Source organism: Chinchilla lanigera, unplaced genomic scaffold (genome assembly GCF_000276665.1).
Source record: "Chinchilla lanigera isolate Chin_1 unplaced genomic scaffold, ChiLan1.0 scaffold00091, whole genome shotgun sequence".
NCBI lineage: Eukaryota > Metazoa > Chordata > Mammalia > Rodentia > Chinchillidae > Chinchilla > Chinchilla lanigera.
Genome location: NW_004955492.1, coordinates 8283301 through 8298721, shown reverse-complemented (window position 1 = coordinate 8298721; position 15421 = coordinate 8283301). Strand labels below are relative to the sequence as shown.

General features: G+C 46.2%; 1 long non-coding RNA gene across 1 annotated transcript; it reads right to left on the bottom strand.

Annotated features, from left to right (window-relative positions):
* Nucleotides 1–5005: 5005 nt before the first annotated feature.
* On the bottom strand, nucleotides 5006–8947 carry LOC106146693. Its single transcript, XR_001231245.1, has 3 exons — nucleotides 8795–8947; nucleotides 7488–7698; nucleotides 5006–5452 (listed from the first exon to the last, which is right to left on the bottom strand). It is a non-coding gene; the product is annotated as an uncharacterized LOC106146693 (long non-coding RNA).
* Between the last annotated feature and the right edge of the window lie 6474 nt (nucleotides 8948–15421).

Below are 15421 nucleotides of genomic sequence, written 5' to 3'. Positions count from 1 at the left end.
GTGGTAGATTGGAATTACTTATTGGAATTCTGATAACTTTTTCCTAGGAGTACACATTTAAACTCCACCGGACCGCAACAAGGTGGGGGAAGGGCTTCCTACAGAGATGGAAAGTGGGAATAAAGATCCACCGCCAAAAAAAATTGCTAGGAACAAATGGTTTTAAACTTTAGTTCTAGCCAACTTTTAAAGAGCAGTCAATTCTAAGCCGTAGAAAAAGATTAAAAGGTTTTTAACTTTTATACAACTATGACAAAAATTTGATATAGTACAAAAGGAAAAAGGTAGCCTAATCTCATGTATGAATATGAAGTAACAATTCTGATACAATATTAGCAAATATAATATCACTTTGCATCAAAAATACACTATAACCACGCAAGCTTTTGTCTAGAAAAAACACACACACAGGTGCACATGTACAAACACATAGAATTAGGTCTGTACTGATGGCTCCATGGGGATAAGCATGGTATTGGCAAATGAAAAGGGTATAGTATAATAATTCTATTTTATTAAAGACAAATGTGCCAGTCAGCTTCCATTTCTGTAATCAGCACCTAAGAAAATCAGCCAATAAAGAGGGAAGGCTTATTTGGGGTAAAAGTGCGGGAAGTTTTGGATCACCGTTGGTGGCCCTGTTTCTTTGAGCCAGTGATGGGGCATCACATTACAGCAGGGAGCTGATAATGAGCAAAGCTGTTCACTTCATGACCTGGAAGCACAAACCAGGAAGAGATCTGGGGTCCCACAGTTCCACCTACATGACCCGCAGCTTTCCCCCAAGCCTTTCCTCTCACGGTTCCCATTCCCAGTAGCACCATGTAGGGGACCAGGCCTTTAACACAGGAGCCTTTTGGGGACACTTAAGATCCAAACTGTAGCAACGAACAAATAGAGGTAACACAGTGTCACATGGGACCTTTGTCACATACTTCATATCTTATGTAACAGAGGACAAGAGCCACAAGAAGATATACACAGAGTTTAAAAGCTGAAAGAAGGGACAGAATTGTAAAGTGACAACCCGGGAGAGAGCCACACTCTCTTTCTGTGACTTCCCCTCTCCACCTCATGTGGAGGCCACTGAGGGGCTACCTCATCCCCATCAGACTCCGGAGAGTTGCCCGACCTTGAGGGCATGCCCCAGGGGCATAGAGAAGCACGTGGAGCCAGCCCCATGCACACTGAAGAGGCTGCTGCGTGACCCAGGGCCAGGGAACACACTTCCACTACGTTTGCATGTCTCCCACCTGGGTTGTGGCCATTTGCCTGACGTGGACACAGGAAAGAGGGAGAGAGGTGTTCCCTCTGTGTTGGGAAGAAGGCCAAGGGGCCAGATGGAGCCTGCAAGAGGACTCTGAGCCTGGAATTCTTTCAGAAGGAATCCTGTCCAGGGGCATCCCAAGTGACTGGCCTGTTGCAGACAGGGAGTGGATGCTGGCCAAACTGTTGAGGGAGTGAAGCAGCCAGCCCAGAGCTGAGGTTTGGCTTGTACCGCCATGGCCACAGCCTGAGTCGGCAGAGGCCTCTGAGGAGCCCACAGACCCCATAGAGTGGTAGGCCAGGTAGCCATCACACAGGCACAGGCCAGGTGGGGGCTCCCTCTGCCCACCTTGTCCTAGGCCTCCCACACTAGAGGGTGAGGGCAGCAGCCAAAAGTGGGAGGCAGACAAAGAAGAAGAGGGAGGAGAGAGGGGCTGTTCTTGCCCCTTGAAGGCAGATTTCCCTGCCCCTGCAGGTAAGCTGAACTTTGGATGAAAATGTATTAAAATGGGAAATTCTAAGTTTTGAGTAAAGACTGAGTTTTGCTACATAAATGACTATTTGTGTCCAGCAGAGTCACAGACCCACTGGAGTGTCCACCTCATCAGTGGTAGGGGACAAAGTTCTTCCAGTATGAAGGGACAGCGGGACTCAGATGACTTTGCTCAGATCACACCCCAGAAGCTGTGCGGGCACAGCATACCACAAGCACATGCAGAGCCTGCCCTGGGCGTGAGCCTGGGAACAAGGAGGGAGGAAGGAGAGCAGCCATGGGCAGAGGGGGCCGGGTGCGAAGAGTGGGTAGAGTGCTTGCAGCAGGGAGGCCAGCTCTGTGGAAGGACACTGGAGCTACCTCATGCCCTGACCAGGGTCGGCTGTACTGCTGCTTCTGGAACTGCTAAGACCAGAAAGTATGCGTAGGAATCAGGGTCTCTGGCATCACCTGCTGCTCTCAGACCTAGTGTCAGCCTCAAGGTTGGCACGGCAGGCGGCTGCAGCCATATTGGAGGTCCCCTCTTTCTGTCTGCTCAATGCTCATCTTGAATGGGAAAGCCCAAGATTCTTCCCTCAGTGTCTTCCACGCCCCACAGCACCTTGATTGCTGACAGACAGCATTCCATATTCTATTAAAATGTAATGATTTTGTAGGTTTCTTAGAGACAGAAAGTAAAGACCTTAAGGTCCTTACAACTCATGTGCATCTTGGCACATTCAGTTGTTGTCCCCTACTTAGTGATACTGTTTACACTGAGCTTTGCCCACACAGGTTCTTGTTGGAAGACTTGAAACCAATTCAGGGAGGAGCAGTGACCGTCATGTTTCTGGAGAAACCTCCCAGAGCAAGCAATAGGACCACAGTGCTCTGCTCTCCTGCAAGGTCAGATATCCCAGGGCCCTGTCAGCTGTCCGGTGCAAACTGTTATTTGGATTTTCTCCTCCACTGGAATATAAGCTCAAGAGCGTTGCCTGGCATGTCTACAGTTATCCTCAGTACCCAGAGTAGCGCATAAGGGGGTCAAACAAAAGAAAAAATGGAGAGATGGAATTGTTCCAGGTGAAGGCTCACCTGCTACTAGTACTGCTGGCCAGTATTAGTGTCAGGTACTAGGGATTCAGAGAAAAGCAAAATGCAGGTCTTGTCCTTGAGATGTCACCAGAGAGACAGAGACAGACGAATGAACATGTAACTGCAACAGAGAAGCACTGCAGAGGTTGTGAGTGGGGAAGCATGTGTCCTTGGCTTCAGACAGCTGAGAGGCACTCAGGGAGGGACAGCCAGGGCAGTCAACTGTCCAGTCCTTCCCCGTGTCCTCTGATTCTCTGCCCAGGGCCACATGGGCCCAAGGGGTCGACGTGGTGAGAGGAGCTACTTTGTGCTCTGACCCAAAGGGCCACAGGAATCCAAGGCATGTTGCTTCAGCGTAGCACAGGGCCACTGACTCCTGCCTGCCTTGCTCATCTCCGAAGCCTGAACCCTGGACTCCTGACTCCCCTGGCCGGGCTCTGAGGGCAGTATTGTTGGGAGCCCAGTAAATGCTGGCAGTTTGTGAGGCAGCACCTCAGGAGGCTCTTTGCCCCAGGGTCCAGGGCCCACACTGACTCCTGGAAGCACCTCCAGGAGTAAGCTCCTCCGTCCTTCATGCAGTCAGGCTGACACCTAAAGCAAACCCCCACAGAGACCTGTGTGCGCATGTAAATAGAGTTGAACTCTGTCAGGTCACACAAAACCAACTTAGGGAAAAGTTCTGGGCAGGTACAAATTGGACAATTCCCACAGCTCATTTAAGATTCACACAGGCAGATACTCTCTACTCCAGGGAACATGGGGCCACACTGTGACCCCTTTAGTGGGGGAAGAATCCATCCCCAGAGTGAAAGACACTCTAGACCTGCTCAGAATAAGCCTTAGGAAGCAAGACTCGGAGGACCAAGCACCTCCTCTGTGGGGCAGGTAAAATCTGAAACCTTTCAAGAGTACCACCAATGATAGCATGAAATTCGCAAGGTATAGCATCCAAAAATGAGGAAGCAGGAATATGGGACCCAAAGCCAGGGGAAACTCAGTCCTTAGAAATAACAAATAGGATTGAAACAGGAAAGACTTTAATCATTTATGTGCACATCAGGAATGCATACAAAATTTTTATTTTTAAATTTTATTTTGTTTATATTTGCAGTACTAGGGATTGAACCCAGGGCCTTCCACCTGAACTATATCTCTAACATCCACCCCTTTCTGAGTGATAGAGCCTTAATAAGCTGATAACTTGTGACCCTCCAGCTTCAGCCTACCAGAGTGATGGGATTATAGGCATGCATCACTACCCCGAGCCATACAAGAATTTTTAAAAAATAAAATGAAAAGAGAAACCGAAGATGTAAAACAGAAAAGTTTAAAACAGTGTCTGAAATGAAAGGTTCATGTGAAATTAATTGAAGATTAGACACAGCAGAAGAAAAAAATCATAAAGTTGAAGTCATAATAAAAGACCACCCCTCCAAAAACAACAAGGTTAGGAAAAAAAAAAAAACTGAAAGCAAAGAAGATATCAGGGACCTTGTTATGGTTTGTGTCTAGATGTGCCCCCAAAGTCTCATGCACTTTTAGATGGCACTTTTTTGGAGGTAGCTAAATCTAGAGTTTGTGATTATTCATGGTCTAATGCTGGGATTAAGGGTATGAGTGCTACACCTGCTAGGGTGGATAACCTGCATATAATATAATAAACAGGTCATTGGAAAATTAGTGTAACACACAAGTGACTGGAGTCACATTTGGAAAGGAGGAGGAAGAGACACACACACAAAAAATGCCAGAACTTTTCCAAATTTGATGAGAGTATAAACCCAGAAATCCATAAAGAACAAGAAAACCCAAGCAAGAGAAATGCAAGGGACAAGAGAAGACACCCACACTGGCACTGGTTTGTGGCTCAGTGCTCCTGCAAGCATGTGGAGTCCACCAAGGCCCGGGTGCCAATGGAAGTTGGTACTCTTTGTCCCCATGGGCTGCAAACTCTGCCCTCCTTTGGGAAATCAAACTAGTTAACTCTGGAATTGCAAAGGAGGCTGGGACCACAAGCCCAGAAGCTCTGAGACCTCCTACTGCCCCAGGTTTTAGAAGCTTCCAGCACAGGTACACCTCTGTCTTCTGAGCAGCCCAGAGGATCCCTGTGGATCCTCCAGTGACAGTGTTAGGAACCAGTTACAGGATCCCTTCTGAGGTCTCAGCCCTCAGAGTCCCTGGAAGTGGCCCCTCCCTCTCATACTCTAATACTTTGCCTCTCACACTTTGCCACATCTCAGTGGGAACCAGCTCTTTCTCATCAGTTCACATTAAGGCAGAAGTTACAAAGGCAAAACACAGGGCTCATGCTGTTCCTCCAAACACTCTGGCCCTGCACTGGGCTATCCGTAGCCTGAAGATACCTCCCTGGTTTTGAACTTTGTCTCCCTAGTTTCCAGGAGAGTTGCAGAGTTGTGAATTCTTCCTCAGGACATCTCCATTCTCCCCCATCAGCCTGAGGTCATAGGACATGTGGCTCCCCAGACCAACGTTCATCAGGCTACTATACCCACAACACCTGTGGACCGGAAGTGCATAACCCATTCAGGAAAGTCACTGCCTCCAAATGCAGCAAGCAGGTATTCCTCATTTTTCTTTCTTCATTTCTCAAGAAGCAACCTAAAATCACCAGAACACACATTGTTAATATTTTGCTGCAGCCCACAGTGACAGCTCCAAATAGCTCCGCATCTGTGAGCCACAATTTATCATCCACATTTGCTGTGTTCAATTATTCATATCCTGCAACAGCGAGTCTCCAAAGAGGCCAATGAACTCAAAAGTCATCTCACAGCATGTGGAAGACCAAAAAAGAACCCAAGTATTATAAAGAAGCGTTTAGAAGGGGTAGAGAAAGGGAGTGAAGGGGCAATCAGACAATTCCATAGGAGGTGTTGCAACTAGACAGCAGACAGAATTCCAGGGAGGGGATTTCCCTCTCCCTCCCACAGTTGTGGTCTTGCCAATCTTGCTGCCACATTCTCCTTGGGGGAGGGGCAACCAATTTTATTCCTAGCACAAATATCACCAAACAAGTCATGTTTTCTAGTCATTTGGGGGAATGAATTCTGTCAACATTTCCACAAATATTTATTAACCATCTATGGCATTGTTCCAAGCCCCGTACTTGACCCAAAAGATAAATAGATACAGTTCTACTGCACTGTGGGTAGTCAGGCAATGCTAAGAGAGAGAGAGAGAGAGAGAACAATATGAACTTGAACTGGGGAGGCTACTGGTCCAGTAGTGGGAGGGCATCAGATAGCTTCATGCAGAGAGAATGCTTCATGCACCCTGGGAGGTGAGAGACCTTCAGCAGGATAAGGAAGGTCATGGTAGCTCACTGGACAAAACCAACAGAAACCTAAAGGCATGGAGACACAAATTTCTACTTGTTCCCACTTTGGATTTCAATATGCCCAGGGGATGGGATTGATCCAATTTTCTCATCAAGCTGTTCTATGCAAAGCCTAAGAACCAGAGTGAACTGTTCATTAAAGTATTTTTATATTAGGAAAACATCCGAGGCAACATAAATGTTAAACAACAGGGAAGAAATTAAGTAAATGCAGCAATCTATGCTTCTGGCAGGAAATAAAATAACATCAAAAGTAGTAGAGCTCATTTCATTCATTCTGCATATCTTTGTTGAGCCCAGTGCTCAATGCAGCAGTGAATAAAATCAGCAAGTTCTGGGGCTTACATTTTGCTGGTGGGGAAAAACAATCACAAAAATGTAACAGACTCTTATAGTGTCAGAGCTGGCTCTGTACAGTGAACAAAGCATGTTTAGTGCTAAGGGAAAACAAGTGCAAAGGCCTTAAAGTCAGACTGTGCGTTAAAGAACCACAGCAAACAAGGGAAGGCAGGAGGTAAGGTTGGGATGACAGTCAGCAACAAAAGGACCTTGAAAGGACTTAGTTCATTCTTTATGCCCAAAGAAACTATAAAGTGTATTTCTGGTTTTTGTTTGTTTGTTTGTTTTGCTTGGTTTATTTTCTTTCTTTCTTCATTCAGTTCTTTTTTTTTTTCTTTTGAGACAAGTTCTCACTATGTAGTTTGGGCTGGCCTTGAACTCACCGTGTATCCCAGGCTGGCCTCCAACTCACCAAGATCCTTCTGTCTCAGCCTCCTAAATACTGGGATTCACAAGTGTGTACTACCACACCTGGCTAAGAAACTGTAAAGTTTTGAGCAGGAATATGACATATTCTTAAATTTTTTAAAGGTCCTTCAAGGATATTTTACTGCAAGGGATGAGAATAGAAGGAAGAGGATAGAGAAGAGGTTGATTCACTGATCTAAGTGCAAGCCAGGAAGTAGCTGGAGGTGATAGGACTGATTGGATTAAACATATGATTAATGGTGGAAACTTAAGTATTTATAGCTGGAATGAATATGATCAAAAGAGAAGAAGAAAGGTCAACATGATCCCATGGACTCAGGCCTGATATTTGGGGGTTGACAGAATCATTTACTGCGGGAGAAGTAATGGGGAAGGTCCAATCCACCATCAAACTAAGAGCTGTTTCTGCCCTGTTAGTGACCTACATGGAGATGCCAGGGGGCCTTTGGGGACACACATCTAATCCTCTGGAGAGAAGTCTGGAGGTAGACATTTGGAAGTAGCCAGTATATAGGAGTATTTACAGACCTGTGATCATATAAGATGACCGAGGGTTGAAAGTATCTGTAAAAGAAGAGGTCCAGGGACTGGGACTTGGATGAGGATAGTGAGCACAGGACATGAATAGCAGATCTCACAGCCCGCTACCAGCTCCCCTGGAGGCTTCCTGCAGTGTTGTCTGTGGCCCAGCAGAGTCCAGCCCCTTTCTTCTTGGTGGGAGCACTCAGTTGAACTGAAGCTGCAAGAAAGGTCCGGGAGGAAGAGAAGGGGCTGGGTTGGTCATTGGGATTCTCTTCCAGGATGCTCCCCCCTCCTCACCCCCATCTCCAGTCTTGGTGACTGCACCTGTTTGTGACCCACACAGAGCCATCATGGTGCGGAGGCCATTCACTTACCTGCTCATGCTCAGTACACTGTGCCCTTTAACTCTTACTCCCTGCCCAGGCAGGCACCTGTACTGTCCCTGATGCCTGTAGGATGTGAGATCTTTATGGGTCCTTCTTGCAGTACACATAACAGTGCATGAAGTCCTGGGCTGGATTTCAACTCACCTGGTCCAGTTCAAGCTCAGCCACTCTCCTGGTGGCACCTATGCTGCCCTGGCTTGCAAGGCCTCTCATACCCACCAGGAGCCAAAGTCCTTTGGAACCAAGTCAAGCCTTCTCTTTCTAGAGGCTTCCTCTAGCCTGCTGCTTAGACGTCCTGATTTCCATGTATCTTGGGCATGCATGTCATTCTCTGTCTCACCATTGTTTATGTCACCTCTGCTCCCATTATGGTGCCATTCAGGCATCCCTTGCTGTGTACATTTTCTGCACCAAAGGCTCCTGGAGCTTTGGACACTGTCTTCCATGTGTTAGAAGTGATGCAGGCTGGAGCTGTTTGCACACTCCTTGCCTCTCAGCACGGACTTGGGCCAGGGGGCCAAGGCCTAGGTGGAATAATCAGAGCTGGCAGTGTATGGGAACCAGAATGTGCTCTGTACTTTCTATTGACTACTTCATACTCCTGTGCATACATATTCTCTCTGCTATGGTTTTAATTTCAAATGCTCCTTGTTACAATTTAAATCTAAAATTCCCCCCACCGTGGAAATCTGCCAAAGGGGGAACAGATTTTCCTCTGCCATGCTATTTCTGACTTGGAGCCAGACAACTATGGATGGAAACCATGGGCTAAAATAAACTCCTCCTTTAAGTTGCAGGTATCTGAATATTGTGACAAAGACACTCCCCTAGGCGGAGGTGTATCTCACACATCATTGCATACCTATTTTTCCATGATCCACTTGAACTGTGCACACAAAGGTCAGTAAATAGATATCTGTGGCCTACCTGGCTGCCTTGATTGGAGAGGGTGATACCTTTCTGCATCACAGTCGAGAATCTCCACATCTGTTCTCCCACCTTCAAGCAGCTGCACAAACACAACTCATTCCAGCCTCAGTACAGACTGCCCCACACTCACGACCGCTCTCGCTGTGCATGCTCCACCACAGAGCTTCCTGAGAGGGTGAGCGATGTAGCTAGCGTGCTTCAGGCTGCTGTTCCAACTCACCAGCAAATCTGACACAAGTAGCATTTGGCTCTAATAAACACAGATCTCTCCGTGGCTCCATTTAATCTCTAAATTGCATGCATGAGATGCAAGGGACTTGGAACCGAGCACTGGAGGAAATATACATGCACATTCTAAAAATCCACATCTCCACGAGGAAATGCTTTAATGAGAAAGACACTGGTGTGAGTTTGTGTGCTGGTTCTGCTGATGACCAGAAACATCACAACTGGCAGAACTGGTGGCACTGAGGCTGTGAGCACTGTAAATGGGCAAACAATCCATCCCAGTAACTGGGTAAAGCAGTTATACACCCATCACCACTGTCTTTGCAAATCTCCTCCCAGTGGCAAGCAAGATCATCCCCTGCTAGTTCTAGGACACCGCACATCTTTCTTTTGTCTCTCTGTCTCCTCCCTTAGATTCAGGCAGAAAATTGTAAGAGGTAGTTTAGTTATTTACTTCACAAATAGCAAGAGACAGGGATTAAGATGGTGTTGGGGTGGTTAACCACACTGATAGAACTTGAAATAAGAATAAGCAGTAAGACTTTGAGGTAGAAACAAGTTCCTTAAGTGAATGTAATGAATGGAGTAAACAGCCCCTCCCTACATCTGGGTCAGGGTTCCAGGAATTTAGAACCACTGAGGAAGTAATCAGTTTTCTTTTGAACTTCACATTAGAAAGCCTGAACCTAATTGGTTATTTTAAACCACAGAGTCACCTACAATAGATGACCAGTGGACAAATTCCTGCCTCCTGTTTATTCACTCTGGAACCCCACTTTCTGGGACCCCTCCAGGCTACTAGGAGCTTTTTTCTCTTCTTGTACTTCCAACAAACACTCTCCTAACTTCCTCCTTTTTGTCCATAATTTCATTCTTGGACTTTATGAGACAGTGAGCTCAGTTTTACATATTTTGTGTGGAGTTAGTTGTTTCAAAATCATGTATAATACCTGTTATGCTTAGTACTGCTCAGGGTGCTGGCAATGAGCAAGGTGAGGGGCAAGTATTTCCTGCCCTCCTGGAGCCCACGTTCCTATGAGGGAGGCAGACACACAAGGGACACATAGAGCATATTCCACTGCTTCTGAGAGACTCACACTTGAAAAAAGAAAATCAGGACCAACATCTGGTCTCAGCTCCACCACACAGATGGCTCACCTAATGGAACTAGCAAGGAGGAGACACGGTACCCAGCTCTGTCTTTCTGGCTCCACTGAACACCCAGATGTCGCACCCAGAATCACCAGAGGCGATCTCAGCCCTTCCTCTGCTCTGAGCTGAGACTATCAGAGCATACAGGCTGACATAGGGTAGCGAAAGGAGCTTAGGAACATAAAAGTCACTTGATTCATTGACCTATTAATATCTGAAATCTTCCAGTGATCTAAATGAGGATAATTAAGACTTGGGGGAATATCAATGAGCCTGCATGTCATCAGAAGGGCTGCTGCCTCCTCTCCACGTGAGAATCATAACAGCCCTCTTCATCACACAGGAAATGCCAGTGTCCTCCTCCTCTCCACGGCCCACAGAGCTCTCCTGACCAGTTCAGCCCTATGCTGTCCAAACAGAGACAGCTTCAGATCTCAAGTTGAGGGCGCCATCCTGAGACTCCCAAATCTTGAAAATCAATTGTGAGTCATGTACCTCTGACCAACTGGCTGCAAATCAAGGTTCCCATTGGTCTTGATGAACTTGCTGGGGTGGCTCACAGACTAGGAGAAATAGTCTGATTACTATCATACCATCAGAAAGGATTGAAGTGAGCAGACCAGTGGAGACTGCACGGACCCAGCTTGTGGGAGGCCTCAAGCTGCTGAGTCCCTCTGAACTGGCCACCCTCCAGAACCTTTCAGTGTCCTGGAAGCTCTCTGAACCCAGGCTTCTAGGTTTTCATTTTCTTAATAATAATTCAGTAGTCTGGGATCTCAGCAGATGCCTTTTCTGGCGAATAGCACATGATGTGGACCTTCTGCTCAGGATGGGTCACAGAACTCTACCTGAGAAGACTTCTGTCCCTGACCCTTTCCCAGGGCCTTCAGGACTGCTGCTACATCATCTCAATTGGCCCATCTGAGTAATGGGGATACAGAGAACCTAACCTGTGTGTGAGTATGCAGCTGAGGGGGATAGTGTGTGTGAAGCTTTTTGCACAGAGTCAATTGAGCTTTTGGGGGTGTTAGTGATCACCCCCACACTGCTGATTACTGTTGCCTAGTGCTGGCTGAGGACCACACCCAGGCTCCTTTATTTCTTTCCAGCCAGGCAGGGCCAGTAAACAACTCTCAGGTGTGCAGTGTTTCCTGAGGACAGTTATTCTTTACTGTAACCTGAGCTTGTATGTGTGTGAAGCTTCAAGCTCTTTGCGCGTTATGAATAGACCATTTCCCAAGAACATTTTCTATTTGTCCTTTTTTGTTTATGTTTCCTTTTAAATTCTATCAGAAAAAAAATTCTAGCAGAGCTAGATGTACAAAGTGTATTTTGGAGCTCAGATATCACAAGAAAGCCCATTTTAAGACGATTAGCTTTCCTGTTATTAATAGCAATGTTAATAAATAACCAAGCAGCATTCAGTCCTTTATAAACTGCTCTCATCCTCAAAGGGTCTACAAGCACTAACTACTCTTCCAGCCAGGAAAGCTTTGTGCCTCCCCACTGTCAAAATACTCTAGTAACCACTGATGGAGCCTCAGTTTTATTCCTCTTTGCTGTTGTTTTTAGCAGAGAAGGAAAATTTACTGCTTGGTTATTGCAAGTAAATATCAAATATCTGAGTATTTTTAACCATTGAGTCTCTCTACCTAGGAAACATTAGTTGAATCTGAGAAAAGTCAACCTCTATCCGTCGTGCCCCTTTGGGGTTGAGAACATCTTGTTCTGTTCTGTTTTCACACAGAAATGACCAAGTAGGACTCCAGAGCTGAGCTGGCCCCAGGACTGTCCGCCGTGATGTCCCTGCCTTCCTTCCATCTGCAGCTTCAGCACAATGGCTTCTGCCCCGCGGGAGGGTTAAACCCACGAGAGTGGAGAATGGGACGAGGAGCTGGGTTCCTAACTTGGGTGAATGTTAAGCTCTTTGAGTTTAGATGTAAGTCACCCCATGTGGCTGGTGGCTACCAGATTCTCAGTAAGATGTGTCTGGATGTAAGGGGGATGCATCCATGAGGAAAGTATTTATATGTCCCTGCTTTAAAATTGAAGTCCCGGCCATCATAAACGTGGCTAATATAAAGCGAAGACCATTCCATTGAGGCGGCAGGATAGACTTGCAAGTTGGGAACAGGAGTCAGTTCAGGAACCCACCCGCTGCTTTGCCCAGCCAGATAGGACTGAGGCTTTTACAATCAAAAGAAATGTTCATTTGGGGAAAAGCAAGGCTGAGTTAAGTTCTATAGCTAGAAACTGGTAAAACCAGGCTGGTGGTAAATTCTGCACACCCATTAGAATGTCCAGGCCAAGAGGCAAACTGGCCAGTCCAGTATTTCTCAAGCCTCTTAAAGTATTGTTAGAGCTGGGAAAATGTTCCCTCTGGTGAATTCATTTCTCAACATGGTGTCCCTGTAGCAGTTTACTCCTATCAGAAAAGCCTCTCAGCCTCAGAAAAGGACTTTGGCTCTTTTTGACTACTCTGTAGCTATCTGGATTTTCCGTGTTATGAACATTTGACCTTTAAAATGAGTTTTTAGATCTTTAAAATGAAAATATTTGGCAATTCTGAAAAGTATCTATAACGGTCAGGCATGAAAGCCACAGGAATGGCTGATGAGTGGGCCATAATCAATCTTTAATGTGCCACTCAGAGGAACCTCCACACAGAGGCTGCTGCAAATTAAAGGATGTACATGTTGTGTGTCTCTGTGCCTGCTCCCTGCCCTAGTTCTTCTGCACACGAGTTTGGGGGGGTTTTGTTTGTTTGTTTCTTGTAAAATATGTCTATCAGTGAACAGCTTTCCTGACAAAAGTGTCCATGCCAGGGCCTGGTTATCTTAGCTTTCTCCATTTGTTGGTGGTCCAGCTATGTAAGTGAGAGACACAGAAAACATCTCTGCAAAGAGAGCACAGAATGGTGGGTCCTGGGCTGGAGACAAGGGTTGGACAGGCAGTAGCAAAGCAAAACAAATTCTCTGTCCTCTATGTAAAGGAAACAATCACAGGGATCTATGCCACCACCAGGCACAGGTCCAGAGACACTTGTCCCAGAAATGCAGAGGGACCATGTGGACTGAAGGCCCTCTTGGCCCATGTCATCATGTCTGGGGAGGAAAATCAGGCAATAAATCATTTCCACCCAAACCTCCTGAGAAACCTGGCAGAGTTGGGTCCACTGCAGTAGAGGTTCAGGGCCTGGGTGAGACACACCACTCCTCTTGAACGAGTGTTCCCAGCCTGCTGAGCAAGTCTCCCCAAGCGAAGATGTAGACTCTACTGGGGGAGCAGGTACTGAGAACAGTGAAGGCTAGACAGGAGGTACAATGCATATCAGGTGTATATGTTCTTAGAGGTTTTTCACTGAAGCATCTGAGGAAGCATGTTCAGGGTGGTTGGGGACAACTCTGTGAAACTCAAGATCCTGAAACACCCATCCCACCCGCCCTGTCAGGTGCTCCAACTCAGAGATAGAAGGGAGATTTCTATGGGGTCATCACACAGGCTGCCCTGAAGCTGGAGGATCAGTGAAGGTGGCCACCTTGCAAGTAGGAAGCTGGTCCAAACTCACTGCAATCTTCCACTGGACCACTGGGCAATGCCTTCAGGACGTGGCAGCTGGTCTCCCCAGAACAAGTGACCAAGAGCATTTTAGGTACTGGCCCTGGAAGTCACACTTCATTCCTGCTGTGTGCTATCTGGGCACCAGGACTGACTCACATAGGAGGAAGCATAGAAGGGAGGACAGGGTCCTTAGACCCATCTCAGAAGTAGCTACAATGAAAAATATATTTTTAGAATAATTGAAATAAAGTACAATGCTATTTGTTTTCAGGTAAGTAAAATTAAGGAGAATAATATTCTGCCCAACCTGGTGGCGCATACCTGTAATCCCAGTATTCAGGAGGCTGAGGCAAGAGGATCACTGTAACACTGAGGCCAGCCTGGGCTAGGTAGTGAGTTCCAGATCAGTCTGAACTACATAGACCCTGCCTCTAAAAAAGAAGGACAAAAAACGAAAAAAGAGTATCCTCTCATAGGTGCTGACCTATGAGAGATGGAAGGGAATTGGGAGGTAGAGTCCTCTCTGCTGTGGTTGGTGGTAAAATAATTCAAGACAATTTATTTAGAGAGCAAAATATCAAGATATTAGCTGTCTATCCCCAGCTGCAGAAGCTAGCAAAGATACAGAGTGTGCACAAGGAACAGAGAACCAGAATACCAGCTGTGCCTCTGGGGGAGGGGGTCATGGTGACTGGTGGGAGGAGCCTCAGGATCGTTCACATGTGACTGGTCCACAAACTGCAGGACTGTGAGATAGCTATACATCTCCAAATATGCTAAAAACCTCAGAATAGTGTATTTTGACAGAGTGAGTTTTATGCAGTGTGAATTAAACAAGCACATCAGTGGTACTATACTTGCTTAGCATATGTGAGACCTGGGTTCAGCACCACAAATCAAACAAATAAACAAACCAAAAACAACTATAAAATGCATAATGGTGATAACAATGAGTGAGCACTCTAGGGTTTATAAATGCTAAAGCAAAATAGAGAATATTCTATTCAAAATGCAGCCTTTGGGGGTAAAAAAAGGGGATAGGAAGGAATGTGTATCCACATTGGTCATATCTGATAAAGGACTCTGGACGGACAAAGGCCAGGGCAGATGGGGGCAGGAGGAACAAGCACATCACTGGAAGTCCTCTCAAGTTTGTCTTTGCTGTGTCATTCTGACTCTGAGCCACCTGTATTTATCGCCTGCTGAGGAATACAGTGAGTAAGTAGTAAAGCACCACACAATTTTTACCCTTTTTGGTTCTGACTTAGTTACTAACTCTGCAGTCAGGGACAACACTTTACTTTTCTGAGTTTCTTTTTTTCTTCCTTCTGTAAAGTGCATTCATGGACTGTTGCTTTCTTGGTTGTCACACGAATATATAAGTCATACACATGAATGCCTTGCTCTGTGTGCATATATATAATGTACTTGCATGTGCACACACATATGTATTTATTTGTATGCTTTTTAAATAAGGAAGGAAAAGCATAATTAATTAAACTGTATGCCAGCTTGTTATGGGTGCCTGGCATGATGTCTGTGTGATGGCTCCCCATAGCCGCCCTGGTGTCTGGGGATGCAGAAGCCTCTGGAGAACCTGGGTTGTCATCCGCATTTCCATGGAATGTTCCCACCACGTGACCATGGTGTGGAGAGTGACAGCAGGAACAAGAGCTGTGTTTT